The sequence below is a fragment of the Mesoplodon densirostris genome, chromosome 1 (genome assembly GCF_025265405.1).
Source record: "Mesoplodon densirostris isolate mMesDen1 chromosome 1, mMesDen1 primary haplotype, whole genome shotgun sequence".
NCBI classification, from domain to species: Eukaryota; Metazoa; Chordata; class Mammalia; order Artiodactyla; family Ziphiidae; genus Mesoplodon; species Mesoplodon densirostris.
In genome coordinates this window covers 207295223-207315528 of record NC_082661.1, presented here as the reverse complement: position 1 = coordinate 207315528, position 20306 = coordinate 207295223, and the positions used below count along the sequence as shown (strand labels likewise).

Here is a 20306-nt window from a genome sequence, read left to right as displayed (position 1 = left end):
TGCTGACCAACTGTGACCGTTACTATAGGTTGGCTGTCCTACGTTGATTCTTCCATTTTACTTCTTGATTACTTAAACTCAAGCTGAAGATCTGCGAAATAAAGTGATATGCTATCTGTTCCCAAACTTTCAACATGCCTCTTGACTTTAGGTATCTTTGATACAACGTTAGACTTTGATGGTTTCCCTGCCTTGAGCTCTGAAACGATATTCTAGACTTTTATGTTCTGCTCCAGATACATCTGTATCTCTCTATTCACAACGAAGAGTCTAGCTTCCAAGGATAGAGAAGATGATAGAATTTCACATAATTATTCACTGGTTTAATTCTACATTTCATGTGCAGTATTCTCATTTAACAATACCAATACTACTACAACCACTATGATTAAAAAAATTATGTATTTTTTGTCGTTTCACTCCATTTTTAAATGTTTTATATCTACATTATCAGAGCATATGGGCTATACACATAGTGACTCTGTTTTAAAACCCTTGCTTAGTTTTTGTACTAAATGCAAATCTTTATCTACTGCTCACAATGAGTCTTTATGTCAGTGTCTGACTAGTCACTTTGTTTCTCTGAGATCTAAACTCTACTAGATTCCTCTTCCAAACTGTCCATAGCTTATATGCTTGAAAAGCAGTTTAGTTTCATAAAATCCTTGGTTCACATTTTCATTTCTTGCAATCCCAAATATATTTATTTTGGCAAAACACACTGCTATCTAAAATTCTGATAACAATTCCAATCTGGTTATTTTTCTTTTGTTTTGTTTTTCATCTCATAAGAGTGATTTGATCTTTTTACTTGGGTATTTAAAAGACATCTCTTGGGCCTCCCTGGTGGCGCAGTGGTTGAGAGTCCGCCTGGCGATGCAGGGGATACGGGTTCGTGCCCCGGTCCGGGAGGATCCCATATGCTGCAGAGCGGCTGGGCCCGTGAGCCATGGCCGCTGAGCCTGCGCATCCGGAGCCTGTACTCCGCAACGGGAGAGGCCACAACAGTGAGAGGCCCGCATACTGCAAAAAAAAAAAAAAAAAAAAAAAAGACATCTCTCTATCTCCTCATCTTCCTCTCTGTGCCCCCTTCCCTTCCTCCCTGTTTCCTCCTCTTCCTCCTTCTTCCTTGCTTCCTCTTATTTTTCTCTCTCTCCCTCTTTTTTTTTTTTTTTTTTTCAGTACGTGGGTCTCTCACTGTTGTGGCCCCTCCCGTTGCTGAGCACAGGCTCCGGATGTGCAGGTTCAGTGGCCATGGCTCACGGGCCCAGCTGCTCTGCGGCATGTGGGAACTTCCCAGACCGGGGCATGAACCCGCGTCCCCTGTGTTGGACTCTCAACCACTGCACCACCAGAGAAGCCCACCTCTTTCTCTTTTTTAAAATCTGATAATTATACTATAATTCATCTTGTTGGTTTTTCTGGGTCAAAAATATCAGGTAAAAGCTTTTCCAAACGTACTTTTAAATCTTTTATTTATTTATTTTTTTGAGGGTGGGGACTTCTTTGAGTTATAGACCTTAGCATTTGTCTCCATTGATTTGATCTTCTTTTCTTCTTCTTTAAGGAATCTTCTTATTATAACTTTTTAAGTTTTTTCTTCTGAGCTACATACTTATCTGTATGTTTATTCATGCCTGTTTATTTCTACTTTAGTCTTCATTTCCAAAATGATGTTTTCCTTTTATTTAAATGACCCCATTTCAGAGTTTTCCAATTCTAATTTTTATTTTGTTCTATCAAATCACATCATATAAAAATATGTATTGCTTATTTTGCCATAATATTCATTTGTTCTGTGACCCCCGTCTTTCTAGAACGCTTTTCGTGGCGTATAGCAATATTGTTCTGCACTTCAATGTATTAGAATTCCTAGTCAATCCCCTTGCTCCAAAATCACATATTCAGTAGCTTGAAACCGTTGTTTCAAGTGCTCCCTAGCTCCTGGCAGGGGCGCTTCCATAATCTAGTATAGAGTTAGGTTCCTGTATCTTGGCTCAAATTACCCTGACTTGTTTTCTGTATGCACTCACCTTCCTCTTCCTCCACACACTCTTACAACAACAAAATGTGGTGGGGTAAGAAATTAAATCCGCATAAGCATATTTCACTTAAAATTTTGTGAGGAGAATGGACATAATATTTTCATTTTACATCCTTGAAGAAGTTGATTTGAAATGTATCATGGATATGTCTGATATCCTGGGTATATTTAAGTCACATAACCATTGATGGTACACAGGCAGTGGTGAAAGTAATGAGAATTATCTCAGTGGAGTTCCCTCTCTCCATATCTTCTATCTCTAAAAGGTGGTATGCTCATCATCCCCTTCAGGGAAGAAGGGAAACACTGTGCTCTAGCATAAGGCATTTCTGGTTGATATACTGTTTTAGTAGTAGTAATACTAGTAGTAGCTTTCTATTATTATTTCTGGTCTAATCACTATTTTGAATTTAAAAGAAATTTTGTTTTTGAACTCCATTCCTTTGCCAACATTTTATAGATACACAGAAAATGTAAAACAGCAGGATACTCCTTACTTCAAATAAATGAAGAGGATAAGAATGATTAAATAAAAATTAGAATTGTATACCCTAAAGTAATATTTTCTAACTTTCTGTGAATAGCAATCTATCTTGCAACTCTTAATTATAATGTGAAAAGGGACTTTCATTTAGTTTCAATATTCTTTCATCAAAATAATTTTTTTTCTCTTTTTGCTGCCTAAATTGTATTACTTTGTTGACACAGTCCACTGATAGTTGTATCTTGAATATATTTGCATATATATAGGTATGTGATTGAATAAATATAGTCCATATTTGCTTACAGAACAACAAACACTGGCATAAATATTCTTCTAGCTCCACGAGGGAAGGGATGTTTGTTTCAGGAATGATATCAACTACCAAGAACTGTATCTGGAACATATTTTGTTCTCCATAAACAGTTCTTGAATGATTGCTCCTAATATATCACTTCCTCCCCACCAACCTCCTCTTCAGAAAAAAAAAATTGGATATGGTGTTTGATTTTGCTATAATATTGTGCTTAACTCAGGATTTGGAAATTTGTATGAATAACTAGTATAGAAGAACATATATTGAAAAACTATGTTGAAAGATAGTGTATGTTACATAAGATTCACATAAAGACATTTTGATATAACATTTAAATTTGTTTCAATCTAAAGCTATCTATTTCCTTGAGGATTTAAGGTAAATACTAAAATTGGGGTGGGGGTAGATTTCTTTTTCATGCCATTGGAAGAATGACCTTTGTAACTAACACTGCCATGTCCCTGATGAAGTCCTTGACTGTGACCATCCCTCTTTAGACTGAGGGATGAAGGTAAGGACAAAAGGGTAGTTCACATTTTCATATAATAACTATTTCCCAAAGAACACATTTCTGTTTTAGAAAACTTATTTATTATCCAGAGCACAACTTACATATTTCTGTGGTTGAAAATCCAACTCTTAATTTGTGAGAGAGCTGGACTCTACATTGTGCAAGGACTCTCTGGGTGCAATAAGGTGCAGAAACACTAAGCCTATAAAGAACCCCCAATTTTCCTACCCTTGTGACTATAAGAGGGTCACATGACAATGTGACAATGACTCTCAAAGTGTCATTGAAGACTAAATTGGTTAAAGGTTACAGAGTCTTCACTTGATTTAGATCTTTCAACAGAAACCCAAACAAGTCATACGCTGGAGGCTTGATGAACAAAAACATTCATATTCGCAGGGGAATTGTTTTCATCTGAGCTGTGTGGTAGAACCCTGTTTCTCTGTTTACTTCAAAATAATCAGTCTACTTGGCAGTCACATCAAACTCACTATAATTGTCATTTAATCAGTTATTCCCAAGTTGGAAGTTTGTATGATAAACTGCCAACCTCAGATGTCCAAGAATTTGTAATTTTCTGTCTTCAGTACTAATCACAGGTGGTTTGGAGTCAGCTCCACAGAGGAAGTGTCATATCATATCTCAACCACCCTTTTTCCCATTCTTGGCCTAAGGTAGAAGGACATGGCATCCCTGGGGGCCTGCTTCACAATAGCTCAAACTTCTTGATGTTTCTTTAAGAAGAAACAACTTCCCTTCCCAAGTTATTGATGGATATGATGTCAGATCTAGTTAGCACTTGCTTAGATGGTCAGCAATTCTTGGTTGTCCTAAGAACCATGCTCTAATATGGGAAGGTATAAAACAAATAACTAATTAGATGACCCTCTGACATTTTTTTCAGATCAGACTTTCAAGTCCATTAGTGTTGGCAGTAGGGATTATCTGTTTATAAACTATCGTTTTCATAATCCCTTTTATGTTTATCTTCAATAATATTTTATTTTAAATAGATTATCTAGTATCACTTTTTTTGTTTCTGCATTTACTTTTTCATTCCTTCACTTTTGCTCCAGTAACATATATTTAAAAAATAATATTTTATTGAAATATGGTTGATTTATAATGTGTTAATTTTTACTGTACACAAAGTGATTCAGTTGTACAAATATATATATATATATATATTCTTTTTCATTTTATTTTCCATTATGGTTTATCACAAGGTATTGAACATAGTTCCCTGTGCTATACAGTAGGACCTTGTTGTTTATCATAGTTTGCATCTGCTAATCCCAAACTCCCAATCCATCCCTCCCCTACCCCCTCCACCACAACTTTGGCAACCAAAACTTTGTTCTCTATTTCTGTGAGTCTATTTCTCTTTTGTAAATAAGTTCACTTATGTAGATAAGTTCATATTTTAGACTCCACATATGAGATATCATATGGTATTTGTCTTTCTCTGTCTGACTTACTTCATATATGTATGATAATCACTAGGTCCATCCATGTTGCTGCAAACGGCATTATTTTGTTCTTTTTTACGGCTGAGTAGAATTCCATTGTATATATATATATACCACATCTTCTTTATCCATTCATGTGTTGGTGGATATTTAGGTTGTTGCCATGTCTTGGCTATTGTAAATAGTGTGTAGCATATGTGTTTTTATCTAAAGTTACAGATGAGAAATAGCATCTTGGTTTATGATGGGGCTCATCCTGGGGACCACTGTTGCTTAACCTGTTGGTTATTTTAGAATAAAATCAGATCCAAATTTATAATGTTTATCAATTCTCCTCAGGATGCAAAAAATCCTGAGCTGAGAGACATTCGATACTGTTAATTTATTGATATCCGCAACTTTCTACCTTTGACTTGTAAGAAAAATATTTCTAAACGTGATTTTTCCAACTGATACTTGCAGTAATTGGCCACAGCAACTGACACAAACTTCATATCTAAGGGAGCCTATGACCCTCACTCTAGCGGCAATAATGAAATATGTTCCAATGTCCACTGTGGTAAATTTTATTACTGTTTATAAATACCTACTTCCCTACTCTGGAGGTGGTGCTTATTTTCCCTTCCCTTACTAAAACCAGACTTTGATATTTTATTGCCTTTAGCCAACAAAATGTGAATATCAAATCCAGGAAGATGTTTTAACATCTGTGGTTTGCAAGGCACATTTTCTCTTTCTCCATGCTCTACTGAGTGAAGTGCTCCAGATAGAGAGCTGGGTCCAGTGAAAGGATAACTTGAGAATGTGAATCCCTTCCATGCTCACAATGCCTTTTACCTGGGAATAGGCATGAAATGTAAGTGAGCAATAAACTTTTGTTGTTATAGGCCACTGGGATATTTGTTTGTCTGTTGGTTTTTCTTTGACCATATTTATCACAAACTCCTATTAGAGAAAATATCTTCTGCTTCATAGTCTCCAATTTACCAACTAGGGTATTTTCATCTCAAAAACTCTACCATCACTGTGGCTGCATCTTAGTATGTACAAAATTATTACTTTCCATTGAGCCAACTCCTTTTTTCTGCTTGTTTTTCTCTACTTCCAGTATAATGGCATATATCTAATAATTTCTTCTGCTGAGGTGATATTTGTGACAGCTGGTGAAGTATCCTTACTTTCCAGTGATTCTCAGTCTTAATCATATAATGAGTGGACTACACTGTGAATCATACATCTTCCTAGGGTTTAAAACATTTGCCACTGGGACCCATTTTCAAACCTATGTGATGTGCAATTCAAATATAACAATTGGGATCTCTTTATTAGGCAGCAGACTATCTATTCAGGGTTCTTATTTCCTTCTGTAGAGCACCTTGAAGCTGTCACAGATACATTATTTCAATTTAATTATGGAATAATTAATTATATACTTCCCACTGATGTGACATAGAGACCACGAAATACTTAATTCATAATTAAGTGTACTGGTAGAAAAACAATGACATCCTAACGTTTAATTTCTGAACTCGTAGGAACACAATACAAATTGCAATCCTCTTTTAAAATGTAAAACGTTCAATACCCTTTAAGACATCATTTGGCATCTTTTCCAATTTCCAAACAATATAATGAAAAAGTCTTAGAAAATTCCAATATCATATTCCTTTCAGCATATACCTAGACCACATTTTGCCCAGAAACTGCAGTTGAGGACCACCCCTCCACTGAAATCTGTAGGTTTTGAGTGATTGGCTATGAAAAATATCAAGAGTATTATTCTCAGGTGAGATTATATTCCATGGCCAGAGGACAATGATATTGGCCACTTGACTTTCTTCTGAAGATTTGTGTGTGTTGGGGAAGGAGGCATGGGAAGGAAAATAGGGTAGAATGCTATCCTGGAAAAGCAGAGAATAAGTGGTGGCATTAAATCATCAGATGTAAGATGGGTTTACTTACCTGCAGGGATCTGAGATCGTGCGTAATAGACCATGATGTTCCTAGGACAGAGTACACTGGCAACCCATGAAGATATTACTTAATTTATAGCACAAAAAAAATCAAAAGTAGGTGAGCAAAATACTGATACCAGCTGCTATAATGGAAACTCTTAGTCTCTCAGTTTCCAGATCTAACTGGTTTTCAGACTTAAAACTCGTTGATTAATAAGGAGCCAGGTTCCCTTGAGGAAGAGACCTTCAATGTCATAACAAACATTTAAAATAAGTATCAGCCCAACTCTTCCCTAAAAACAATTAATTTTTTGTTAAATTTACTATACTTATGGATAAAAGAAACCAAGATCTTTTGAAAGATGTGGGGCTCAGCTGACACAAAACACCATCAGGGCCCCTCCACACTTGGTGTAGAGATAAAAGCAAGCTAGGTGATCCATGACATGCTGTCACAAGTCCACCCCCTGGGTGTCTTACAGCCCTGCAGACCAAACTTGTGGTTATTTCTATAGTCCCTAAATGTATAATTGGTGTGATGGCAGAACTATTGCAATGGTTTCTTAGCCCAGGGAATGAGAGCCATTATGGTAGGAAAAGCCAGACAGAAGTCTCTGAAACATCCCCCTCTACATAGAGAAGATTATCAGCATCAGTGCCATGTCCCACGTGGAATGGCAAAGACTAGTGTCTTAATGCGTGCAGTGTTACAAATTCTCATCGCATTTTATTTAATTCACCAATATGGCCACTGTAAAAATACAGAAGACAGTGGACCACTTAAACATAATAAAGTGGTAGTAGCAAACGTAGCTGCTGTGAGAGGTAGGATATCTTTATTAGAAAAGATTTAATCAGTTCTGGAAATGGTATATAGCTAAGGATCTGGTGACGTGCTATTTTCAGTCTCCATAAGGAAAGATGACCCGAACCAGGACACATTCAGTGCCTTGCCCCAGAGCTATGATAACCTTCTTACACAGTTTTAAATAGAGTCAGGGACTTCCCTGGTGGTCCAGTGATAAAGAATCCGCCTTTCAACGCAGGGGTTGTGAGTTTGATCCCTAGTCAGGGAACTGTGATCCTACATGCTGCAGGGCAACTAAGCCCACGTGCCACAACTACTGAGTTTGCATGCCTCAACTAGAGAGAGAAAACCTGAACGCCACAACTAGAGAGAAGCCCATGGACTACAACGAAGAGCCTGCACGCTGCAACGAAATATCCCGCATGCCGTAAAGAAGATCCTGCATGCCGCAACGAAGACCTGACTCAGCCAAAAAATAATTTTTTTTTTTTTGCTGTATGCGGACCTCTCACTGTTGTGGCCTCTCCCGTTGCGGAGCACAGGCTCCGGATGTGCAGGCTCAGCGTCCATGTCTTACGGGCCCAGCCACTCCACGGCATGTGGGATCTTCCCAGACCGGGGCACAAACCCGTGTCCCCTGCATCGCCAGGCGGACTCCCAACCACTGCGCCACCAGGGAAGCCCCAAAAAATAATTTTTAAAAAATGAATAAAGTCAAAGAAAATTTGGTCATCTTGATGTTCCCTAGAGCAGATTCTCTATTGATGAATGATATTAAGGGGAACCAGTGACTAGAAATAAACAAGTACTTTCACTTCCCTGCTAAGATTCACGTGCGACAGAGTGGAAAATAAATCCTGTGATGATCCAGGGACCTGTAACATGGGTGAGTTTGTAAGGGCTCTATTGTCTGGAGATGCAAGGACATTCCTTCAATGGAAGGACAAATTATTACATTTTACCTCTCCTAACGCTAGTAAAGGGAACAGCACTCTGTAGGCATTTTTTGATTTTGAAGCAGAGCATAGCTCTTTTGGGAATACTTATTCAATCTATTTTTAGATAATTCAAAGGCTGCCAACTTTTAGTGGAGCCAGAGCAAGCTAGAGCTCTGCAGTAGGTCTAGACTCTGGTAAAAGCTGTTTTTCAGCTCAGTCTTTTTATCTGATAGACCCAAAGGTGCGGAAGGTAAATGAGCACGTTATGTGGAGTTTCTGGAAACAATAATAGGGGAATAACAGTGAAGACTCCTATGTTTTGGAGAAAGGTTGTAATTTACATAGCAGAAACTAGCAGCATTTTTTTTTTTTTTTTTTTTTTTTGCAGAACGTGGGCCTCTCACTGTTGTGGCCTCTCCTGTTGTGGAGCACAGGCTCCGGACACGCAGGCTCAGTGGCCATGGCTCATGGGCCCAGCCACTCCGTGGCATGTGGGAGCTTCCCAGACCAGGGCACGAACCCGTGTCCCCTGCATCGGCAAGTGGACTCTCAACCACTGCGCCACCAGGGAAGCCCCTAGCAGCTTTTGACATGCCTCTAGGTCCCAGTACATGATGTACACCTGATAATGGAACAGTGCATGACTATGGGATCAGAGTTGACCCTTGTGAACTTGAGATATCAGACATTCCAACTCCTAAATCAGGTACTGATGGAGTCTAACCAAATGTAGAGGGTATAAATAAGTAATACAAATAATTGTGTGTCTGTGTCATATCTCTTTGCTGCACTGACACGTCTCCTCAACCTCATCCCTATGGTGTCACGGGGGATGAGGGACAGATCCCCTATGAATTGCTGGTGTAGAAGAATCATCTTGGGCCTGGATCAAGAATGGATCAGCTAGATAAAGTGGTTCGACCAAAAACACTGAACTTCTACTATATTACAATTCAAATTCGAGGTGGCCCTCAAGGCAATAGTGAATTGAAATCCTTCCATTCCCTAGAATCTTGAGCCACACACTTGGGCATCCAGTGGAAGGAAAAGTTGTTAAAGCAAATGTATGTATAGAATTCTGGACAGTGACAAACGACATGGAAGGATGACTGCCATCTTGGAAGGTGAAAGAGAAGAAGATCATATACAAGAAATTCTGGGGTGATAGACTTGTGGCTGGATCTGGTAGTGGAGACCAGGGGAGCAGATCTTTGTGACCAGTTTTAACCCAGCTACTGAATGTCTGACACGTCATTAGCAGGGACCAATGCTAAGCACACAGCATGGATCTGTTTGCCCTATTTTATACCATATTACCCAGAAATTACAGGTCAGAGAGAATACTGCAGTGACCTTTTAAACATATATAAAGAAGGCGCCAACTCTGGATTCACATCCTGCAAGGGGCTGGGGTGTATTTCCAGATGTGGTGTATACATTGAAATACAGCCATCGTAAGATGCTATATCTCAACAATCTGGAATATGGGTCCAGAAACCAGAGTGAAAGTAGGATGGACTCTCCTCACCACTATTCCCAAGCACCACTTAAAGAAATGTATGCTTTCAGCCACAACTTTGTTGGATTATATGTCCTGATCCCAAGAATGAAATGACTCCACCAGTTTATATAGTAGAATTTGCACAGATCCTAAAGTTATGACTATCAGCTTGTCATTTTGGCCTCCTCCAGAGAAGACATTGAATTTCAAGTGGAACAGGAATGGATCTGACTTATGTAATACATAGGCTGTATTGATGCTATTGGAGCCTGGCTTGTATCACCACATTCTATTCTGGATTCAACTGAAGCTTCAGTGGGTTCCTGCATATACTGACTCCCAACTCAGAGTTCTCTATCTCCCTCCTTGAGGACTCACTTTGACCCTTGGGGCATGCTTAAAAGCTTAACAATCATAGACAGAAATATCATTCTTGAAAGTAAAATTTAAAAAATAATAGTGAATTTTAAATTTTCTTGCACAACACTGTATTAAAAGCTATATAAATTCTCTTATTCTTGATTAAAATTAAGAGCAACATGAACTATAACATAATTAAATTGCATTATAAATTGCATTATAATGCAATTAGAATGTATTATGGTAATCTATAACATTTGTTATATTTTTGTGTAAATTTTTAACAAACATGGTGCACATTTTAACATGCACAGATTGTTTTGAGTAAGTAAGTAAACATATTGAGTAAGATTAGTATTATTTATCTGAGTTAATTAACCATCTCTATATTTAATTGCAAACGTTTCCAGTGATAATTAAATTTATTTTTTAAACTAAAAGAAGCACCAAAAACATCACAGGCAAATTGAGGTCACTATTTAAAAAATTCAGAAGCATAATAGAGTTAAGTAACACTTAAAGATTGTCCACCAGGGTACAGAATCTGAGTGCTGCATGCCTCCAAGTTAATTATGTCTGAGTCACAGCTGGGGACACTAAGCATGCTTGATAACAGACTAGTTTAGCAGTTTTTTTCTACGTTCTTGACCCCAATCACCCTGTGATGTAGGGGATCTCGAGATATTTCAGCTGTGCCCTTTCATTGTCCCAGATTTTGACTGTGTTATTCTGCACGCTGTGATTTGTGACTAATTGGTTGTCACTCTGGTTTCACACTTTCAGAATATTTCTGTTTTACTCTTTGGCAAGTGGTGTCATTTTGATGAAGTCCATGCCATATGTGAGCCAAAATATTTCAAGAGAGCTCTCTCTGTTCTCTCCTATATATGCATTGGTGTTCCTGTGCAATTGTGAAATTCTGGTCTGGAGGGTTTACATCTAATAGCGATTTTTCACAACTTTACTTCCTATTACCTGCATTGGATCCATCCCAAGACTAAATCATAAATCTCCTAAAACCTCCAGAATTCACTCACATCTCTTCATCTTGCTCATTTCATCCTAACCCAAGCTACCATCATCTCTTGCAGTGGACACTTAAATAACCATTGTTCCTGTCCCAAGTGTTATCTGCATCCACTCATTAGTAGCCAGATGCTATTTTTGAAATATAAATGCAATCCTGTCTATCTTTCTTCCCTCCTACCTCATTGATTCACGTTCAAATCATTCTAGGGCTTTGCACAGTGCTTAGTCCTTAGTGCTTCCAGTTCCCGGGGTTCTGCACAGACTTTGTTCTGGCAGTCCCTCTACTTGTAAAGCTTTCCTCCACGCTCCACCTGTAATTATTTCCTAGTCATCCTACAGACTCTGCTGTCAGACATACATGCATGCCTTCTATGAGGTCTCCAAGTGTTCCCATAGCATCATGCACCTGCCCTAATTAGATCCTCATTTATTTTATTTTTGGATGATTATGTGTTTATCTCCCTCATTCGACTGTCAATTCCATGTGGTCAAGGCTGGATTTACCACTGTATTCAGAGTGCCAAGTGGGCCTTGGTTGGGAGGGCATGAAAAGTTTTAATAATGATATTAAAGCTGGTGAATGAAGAAATATGATGGAGTCCAAGTAATCAATATGGTGGCCCGTGGAGTTAACAAGGAAAGGGAATACGATGGTCCTTATTCTCATTTTCCCCCTTTAATCGTTCCATTGTTCTGTTACAACCAAATAATAGTTGACTCCTCTCAGGAATTGTAAAATTGGGCAGAGGTATTGTTCTGCACCGAAATCATGTGTCTTCTTCATAACATTAATTCTACAGGAGCAGGCACATCTAAGCTCAAACAAGTGAAGAGAATTGAATGAACAAGAACTCTTGGTGCACAGCTCATTTACAACATGAGGACTCTGTTTATCAAAGACAAGCTCTTGGCAATATTTTTCAGAATCGTGTCTCAAAAGCATTCGTGTCTCATGAAAAAGAAAGGAAAAGTGTCTTCTCCCTGAAGGAGAACGTATTTTCTTAAGAGTGTTTTATGCACATCATAGAAAATTGTTGGATTTAGACCAGATAAATTATTCATCACTTTCCCTGGGCAAAGCTGAAATTTTAAAGTAATGGCGATGTTTTTGCTTCATCTCCATAATATAACTTAAAATATTCCCAGTTATGCTTTAAAATGTATTTCAGAATTTGTGTCAGCAATAACAGCTCCTCAGAAAATTATTGAACTCCTTAAATATATTTTGTGTAATAAACCATCCATTCTTTTGCAATTACAAGTTTACTATCTAGTAGCAAAAATACAGTTTAAAAAGTGTTACCTACACAAGAGCTTAATTTTCCCAGGTATCAACTGCCTGTGGTTTTCATTAACAGTATTCACTTGAGATCCATGGACAATTACATGCACCTTGTCATGGAGGTCCTTAGGATCCTTCGTATTTCCCCACAAATATTTCTTTATCATTGATGCCCAAGGAGTTTTTGGGGGCCCCAAGAGGTGTCTTATTTGCCTTTTCCATGCACATCTATCCTGCTGGGTGCAGTTCTTCCTGGCAATTCAACCGTTCTTCAGCAGGCATTGCAGTGTTCTTACTGACAGAGCTGGAGCCATCCTGAGCACTTTTATCCTGATCAACATCTTCACTGTGCTGTTAGGCAGTACTGATGCTGCCTTAGGAGGAGCAGATTTTGACTGATGCTGCTGCTACCATGCTGAGTATCGTGGTGTCTCTGTTGCCGCTACAGCTGTTGTCCCTTCTGTGCACCCCCAGAAATGGCCCGAGGCAGCAGCGGGTCTAAAGCTGTTTTGCTCTACTGCTGGCAAAGTGCAGGAGAAGGCACCTTTCCTTCGAGAATACATTCTCTTAGATTTAGAGACATTCAGAAGAAGAACTTATGACAAGTAACGTGCTTACATAGTTTTAGGCAGACATTCCTTCCTGTATTTGTTTTGTTTCATTTGACTTTATCTTGTACTTTTTTTTCTATCGCTCTCGAGCATGAATCCATTAGGGATTATGCTGTGATAACAAACTTCAGCATTCCAGCTCCGATCATGACCTTAATACAAAAAGCTCTTAGGTGTAGCAGGTCATAATACATCTTCAAATTCTGCTTTGAATCAACTGGTGAGTGCTGGCAACATCCTACACAATTACAATTAATTTGCATAAAGAATAACCTTTTACAGAGTCCTATTCCAAATTATTGTGATGAGTACTGAATTGAAATATGTTATTCTCCCCAAAAGACAATATTGATTAAGAAAAAAAAAGAAATAAGGTAAGGCAGTGTGGAACATACCACACAAAACTAAATAGATTAATTAATTAGTTAAAGATCAAAAGCTTGTGTATCTTATAATCCAGTTTATTTCATGAAAACAGATCTTCAAAATCAAATTAAGATAGCTATTGTGTTCTTTTACCACCATTGAAAACTTTACCTTAATTGAAAAAAACAAAAATAGCATGTACTATAAATTATGAAATACATCGTAAGGATTGTTACAGATACAATTTATTCATTGATTGTTGCACTCACTATCAACATTTTAAGGCCAATTTCCTTAAAAATAGAAAATAAAAAGTACATGTTATAATGCAAAATAAACTAAAAAAATATTCATTCCTATGAGATGTTTCTTGATCTGCAGAGAGGAATATGGAAAAATCTGACCTCACCATTTATCCTAATAGCATTGACAAAAATATCATCAACAACTAAGTCACGATGACTTAGGTCTCTACCTGGACTTAGCCTGAACGTCACAAGTTAAGAACACAAGCTTCCTCCACAAGACTGCCTTCACTTCAGACAACAGCTGCAAGGTTGGGGATTCCCAGACACCCACAGTCCTGGCCAGCTGGCTACAAATTTGGGAGTTCCTGCTACCTCTTGGGTTCAATAATTCACTAGGATGACTCTCAGAATTTGCTGACAGCACTATACTTACAAGTGCAGTTTCACTGTAACAACAAGGACACAAATCAGAATCAACCAAAAGAGGAGATGCACCAGGTGTCTCTTCTAGAGATTTTATTGGGGTTGCATTATGTAGACATGACTGATCAAATCTTTGGCTATGTCACTGAACTCCATCTATATTCCCTTTTATTCCCTGGATGTTGTGCTGATATCAAGTGGCTCAAAGTCCCAACCTTATAATCATGTGATCTTGCTGGCTTGGTCAGTCCCCATCCTGAGTCATTTTATTAGAATAAACTATCTAAGTGTCCATCCAGAGTCACCTCATTAACATAAATTAATAGAACAGACCATGAATAACAAAGACACTTCTATCACTAGGGAAATCTCCCAAGTTTAGAGGCTCCCTCCCAGGAAACAAAGACCAACCAAATTCTTTATTATACAATAGAAAATCTGTCCATGCCATTTCTTTCTTTTGTTTAGCCTTTCTTTTTCAAATTTCTCCTTTAGCCAGTAATTTAAAAATACCTCTTGATCTATAGCAATTTACTCTATCTCATGTGGAATTTATTAAAATTTTATATTAAATTGCCTCAGACATCCTTTTTGACCTCTCCATTACCATTTTCATTACCTTATTCCTATCAAACCAATTTTGCTCCTACATTATATAAATCTGTAGTCCCCTAGCTGTTACATCTTCTTCATTTATTCAACAAACAAGATAAACTCAAAGAAAACCATACAAGAACATGTCATAATTACACTTTTGAAAACTAATGACAAAAATAAAATCTTGAAAGCAGTCAGAGATAAATAATATATTATTTGTAGGGGAAAGCCATTTCAACTGAAATCTGATTTCTCATCTGAATCCAAGGAGGCCAGAAGAAAGTGATGATATTTTTTATGTGCTGAAATAAAATAATTGTCAACCATGAGTTCTATATTTGGTGAAATTATCTTTCAGGAGTGAAAGAAAAAACATTTTCTTACAAAGAAAAATTAAGAGAATTTGTGAATAGCAGCCCTACCTTTAAAAACTAGTTAAAGGAGTTCTTTGAGTTGTATTGCATACAGTAGACTCCTTCTTGAGCTTTTATATGAGTACTTATATAAAATACTCCTTATAAGTTTATATATGAGCATGTAGATATATGATTTATAAGTTATATTTGATTACTGAAATTAAAATAAAAGGCCATGTGATCCTCAAGACAGCATTTAAAACTGTAGCAAGTAAAAGGACTTAAATGGAAGTGAGATTTCCACCCTTGATTGGAAGTGATGAAATGTTGGTACCAGGAAACTATTATAAGCCACACGTATATATTATAATACACAGAGATGGAAAGTAATTGGTGAGTTTTATCAGAGAATTGATATATTGTGGCTTACATTAAAACAAAACAAAACTTATGCTGCCAGGTGGATAATTAATTCCCTGGAGATAAGGGACACACACACACACACACACACACACACACACACAGACACACAGACACACACGAGGTTATTACAGTGATTTATGTGAAAGGCAGCTTGGCACAGGGTAGTAATGTTTAAGATGATGGGAAATGGTAGATGCTGGATACATCTTGAAGGTAGTACTATGAGTATTTACTGGTATATTGAATGGGGGTGTGAGTTCTGAAAAAGGAAAAGGATGACCTTAAGAGTCTTGATCTAAGCCAAAATATGTAGTTGCCCTTTATCCAAACTGAAAGTTTATAACAAAACTTAGGCTTTGGAAATCTTACTAGCGATTCTTAGATGACACTTAGATGTAGAGTTGTGTAGAACTTTTAAAAATATGTAAATGAAGAGTACAGGGTATAATATAAAACTAGAATATATGTATAAAATTTCATTCTGCTTTATGGGTTGCATAGTAATATTAGACCCACGAGGCAAGATAAGATCACATTAAGAGTTGAGTTACAGAGAGAAGAGAAATGCTATGAAGACAAACCCTGGTGACATCCAGAATTAAGACATAATGAAAATGAGGTGACAGAGAAAAATAGACTGAAAAGGAATAATAAATGAGGTGTGAAAATTGAGAAAGAGGTATTCCAGAATCTAACTTTAAAAAAAGGGGGGTTTCAAGAATAAGTTTTCAATCTCCTGTTACAAATGCTGCTGAAATTTCAAATGACATGACTGGGACTGACAATTATATTAGCCTGTGTTCTATTGTCAGGATCTAAGAGTAATTTCAATGACCATAAATCTCTATGAGATGATTTAATGCTATAATGATGGAATGATAGATTCCATTTTGATGAAATGTATGAAACCCTGTACAACTGAAAGAACATAAAGCTATTTCTTGTCCACTCCACTACCTGCATGCTATTCACCCTGTCTCTAGACTTAGGTGTTGCAACCAGAAAATGTACAAAATGTCTTAATTCATAGGTTTTGATTCTGAGGTAAATACAATAATTACCTCTGTTCTTTATTAAGATTTTTTTTAAGACCAAAACAGTCATGCCACAAAGAGGGGTAAGGGCACTGCCAAGGGCACACTCTATGTATTTAATCTACCACATCCCCTCCACCTGAGCAAAGTGCTGTGAGCAAGCTATAAAAAGAAAATGCAGCAGGAATCATACAATTCTGGGGTTATTTGTTCCACCAAAAATCTATCATTCTCCCTGACAGACATGCAGATACTGTGAAGATGCAAAGATCTCATCTCAGGGAAACTAGATCATGCTTGATAAGTGATGACTCGCTAATGAGAATTGTATGCATCAAACTGTAGATCTAAGAAGTGAATTAAAACATCACTCAAACAGATAGGTTAGGAGACCAAAAATGTGTGATTTCCCACATCTCCTTTCGGTTGAAACGCTGATTCTGGGTAGATTATTTCCAAGCATGTGATTTACAGAAAAAATACAGCAGAAGTAGGATCAGCATGTCATCCTGAAAACACAGTGGTACTGTGTCAGTTGAAAGCCATAACTCTGGAAATCATTTACAATAAAAAACAAAAAAAAATTAATTTTATTTAAAGAAACAGAAAGTCATAAGAAAAATGAAAGCTGAAGATGATGTACTGAGGCAAAAAGATAACAGGATTACAAAAGGAAGAATTGCATAGACAATAAAAGTGTAAAAGGAAAATGTATACTGATAGTGCTAAAAAATTGAGATGTATAAAAAAGTGTCACCACATTACAACAAAAATAAATAGAAAATTAAACAATCAAGAACTGTCTTATAAAGAAAAGCTTTAAAATTACAATAATAATGAACAAATTCTGCAATCACTGAGCCTCAAAAAACCCCAAACACTAAACAAACACATAATAACAAAATTAGAGGTCTTTCTATAATTGATCAAATATTATTATAAACTTTTAAGGTAGAGAAATTCGAGCCAGAGAATTTCGGGTTAAAAATTCAGTTTCTAATGAATGTAAATACTTATTCAGATAATTAATGATTCAGAAATTTTATCATACATGCTTTTATATTTTTAAAGCAGGAAAATAAATTATATATAAGCATACATACATACATACATACATACATATATAAGCTGGCTGAGAGATGGATTAAAATTTACACTTTAAGAATAGGGCAGGGGGGCTTCCCTGGTGGCGCAGTGGTTGAGAGTCTGCCTGCCGATGCAGGGGACACGGGTTCGTGCCCCGGTCTGGGAGGATCCCACATGCCGCGCAGCGGCTAGGCCCGTGAGCCATGGCCGCTGAGCCTGCGCGTCCGGAGCCTGTGCTCCGCAGCGGGAGAGACCACAACAGTGAGAGGCCCGCCTACCGCAAAAAAAAAAAAAAAAAAAAAAAAAAAAAATTGCAACAAGAATAGGGCAGGGGTGACAGTACAAAAATCGATTGCTTATAGCCAATATAATCCAATTAATACTTTTACAATTAAATATAAATTTTACAACTAAATATAAATATCAAAATAATCTTGAAGCCAAAAAATGGGATATAAATTGTGAGAGTGTCATAACAATGATCTCAGTTCTAAACTTTAGCTTGTATTAACACAGAGGTAGTTTTGGTATAATCATTAATAATAGAGGCTTTTCAGTAAGGCAAACTTATTTCAAATTCCAACTATACTGCTTACTAGATTTGTGTTGAGATGTCATGTGAACTTGGTCATTTAATTCTAAAATGTGGTAAACTATGACAACATACCAAAATGATTGCTGCCAATATCACAACCAAATATGTGAATTTGGGGGATGCATTTCTTACCTGTTGAATCACATCCATGTCACTTGGTCATGGGACTTACCTGTCTCTTCAGGTCATACTTGATGCTGTTCTCATACAGTCAGTCTTCATTAAATAAGGGTATCTGCTGTGTATACCCAAATTTATGGTTTGTTGGGTAAGGTACTACTTTTTCATGATGGGCAACTCCGGTTGCCTTGTAGCTTGTTCTCACCTGACCAAGTATTTAGTCTCGACTAAGATCTAGTATTAAGCCTTCTCAAAAGGAGAAAAGTTAACTGAAGAAGATGGGTCACTTTGTTCCAAAACCTTAAGGGTCTGTGCTGTGCTGTGATTCACCTGCAGTGTCTTTCCAAAGGCTCCATGACATTTCTGTCTGTCATAGAAATTTCAGGCAGCACTGAATCTACTGAGTCATATAGTCCAAGGGGCCAAGCAGCTTTCATGACAATCTAGAACTAAAGCAGAGACTCTCTTGTTTTTGGAACCCCTCAAAAACATCTGCTTCTCAGGTTACTCAAAAATGGACTATGGGAGTGTGCCTAAATAAATTATATGTTGCCTCAAAGATGCAAAAAGGCCACAAGGCATTATTAGTTGTTTTACCATAACAACAACAAGATAAAAAATGGTACAACCAAATCAGAGCCCAGTGACAGTTTAATTCTCAGTCTTGAATCACAGATAGTTAGAAGTTCAAGAATCAAATGTGTGCTCAGACTCGAAGCCATAGCATGGAATAGGACAGATACTACACATGGTAAAGAACAGGTAGTCAATCTACGTGGGTTCACATACATTCTTGGATAACTGATTTTAGAGGCTGGGCAAAAGGAAACTAAAATGCTTTTTTATTGTTAGAAAAAGATTTTGATTTTTTAAAAAAAGTTATCACCCAAGTATTAAGGAAATTAAAGCATTATAAATTTTAGAGTAAATGTTTTAAAATCATGGCAGAAACTTTTATAGATTTATATAATAAAACATTTTTCTAAATAATGTCACGTCATAGTTCCTTAGGTTCTTGACCTTAACTTTGTGCTTTAGATTAACTGCTTCCTCTACTTTTGACATTTTAAATAGATGGGAATTAGTAAAGCAGTAACAAATTGACATACGCAATATTTCTTTCCCATTCCATACAGATGTGGTTAATATGAGTTTCAATATAAAAGTCAAATGGCATTATACTTAGTTTAAGTCTTATGCTCTTCATTTGAAGGCAAGACTTTCAATCTACTAAAATGCAAAGCTAAAAATGTCAATAGTTCTGAAATTAAGACTAATAGTTTCAATGGTGGTGAAGTAAGAGGTCTAAAGGAACACAAGTTAGTAATGAAAACTGGATATCATTTTCTTTAGCAATTTTACTTTTAATACCACTATGAAATGAACAAAATTCTGTGTTCCCATATTTAACATTACAGGGGGAAAAGGATATACATCAAAAGGAAACTATACCAGCAGTTTCCACAGTTGCTAATATTACTTCATAGAAGTGATCTTTCTCATCAAAATTTAAATGTTTTACTAAATTTTTATTTTGCAATGACTGTGAAATAAATGACTAACAACAAAAAAGAGCTATTCGAATATTTTTATTCATTCTGCAATATTTAATGTGTTCCTTTGTGTTTCTTTTTGTTTTATTTTTAAAAATTTTTTATTGAAGTATAGCTGATTTATAATGTGTTAGTTTCAGGTGTACAGCAAAGTGATTCAGTTATATATATATATATATATAAAATATATGTATATTTAT

General features: G+C 36.8%; 1 pseudogene; it reads left to right on the top strand.

Annotated features, from left to right (window-relative positions):
- Nucleotides 1-7363: 7363 nt before the first annotated feature.
- LOC132488962 (tubulin beta chain-like) overlaps nt 7364-20306 on the top strand; it is a 42427-nt pseudogene continuing 29484 nt past the window's right edge.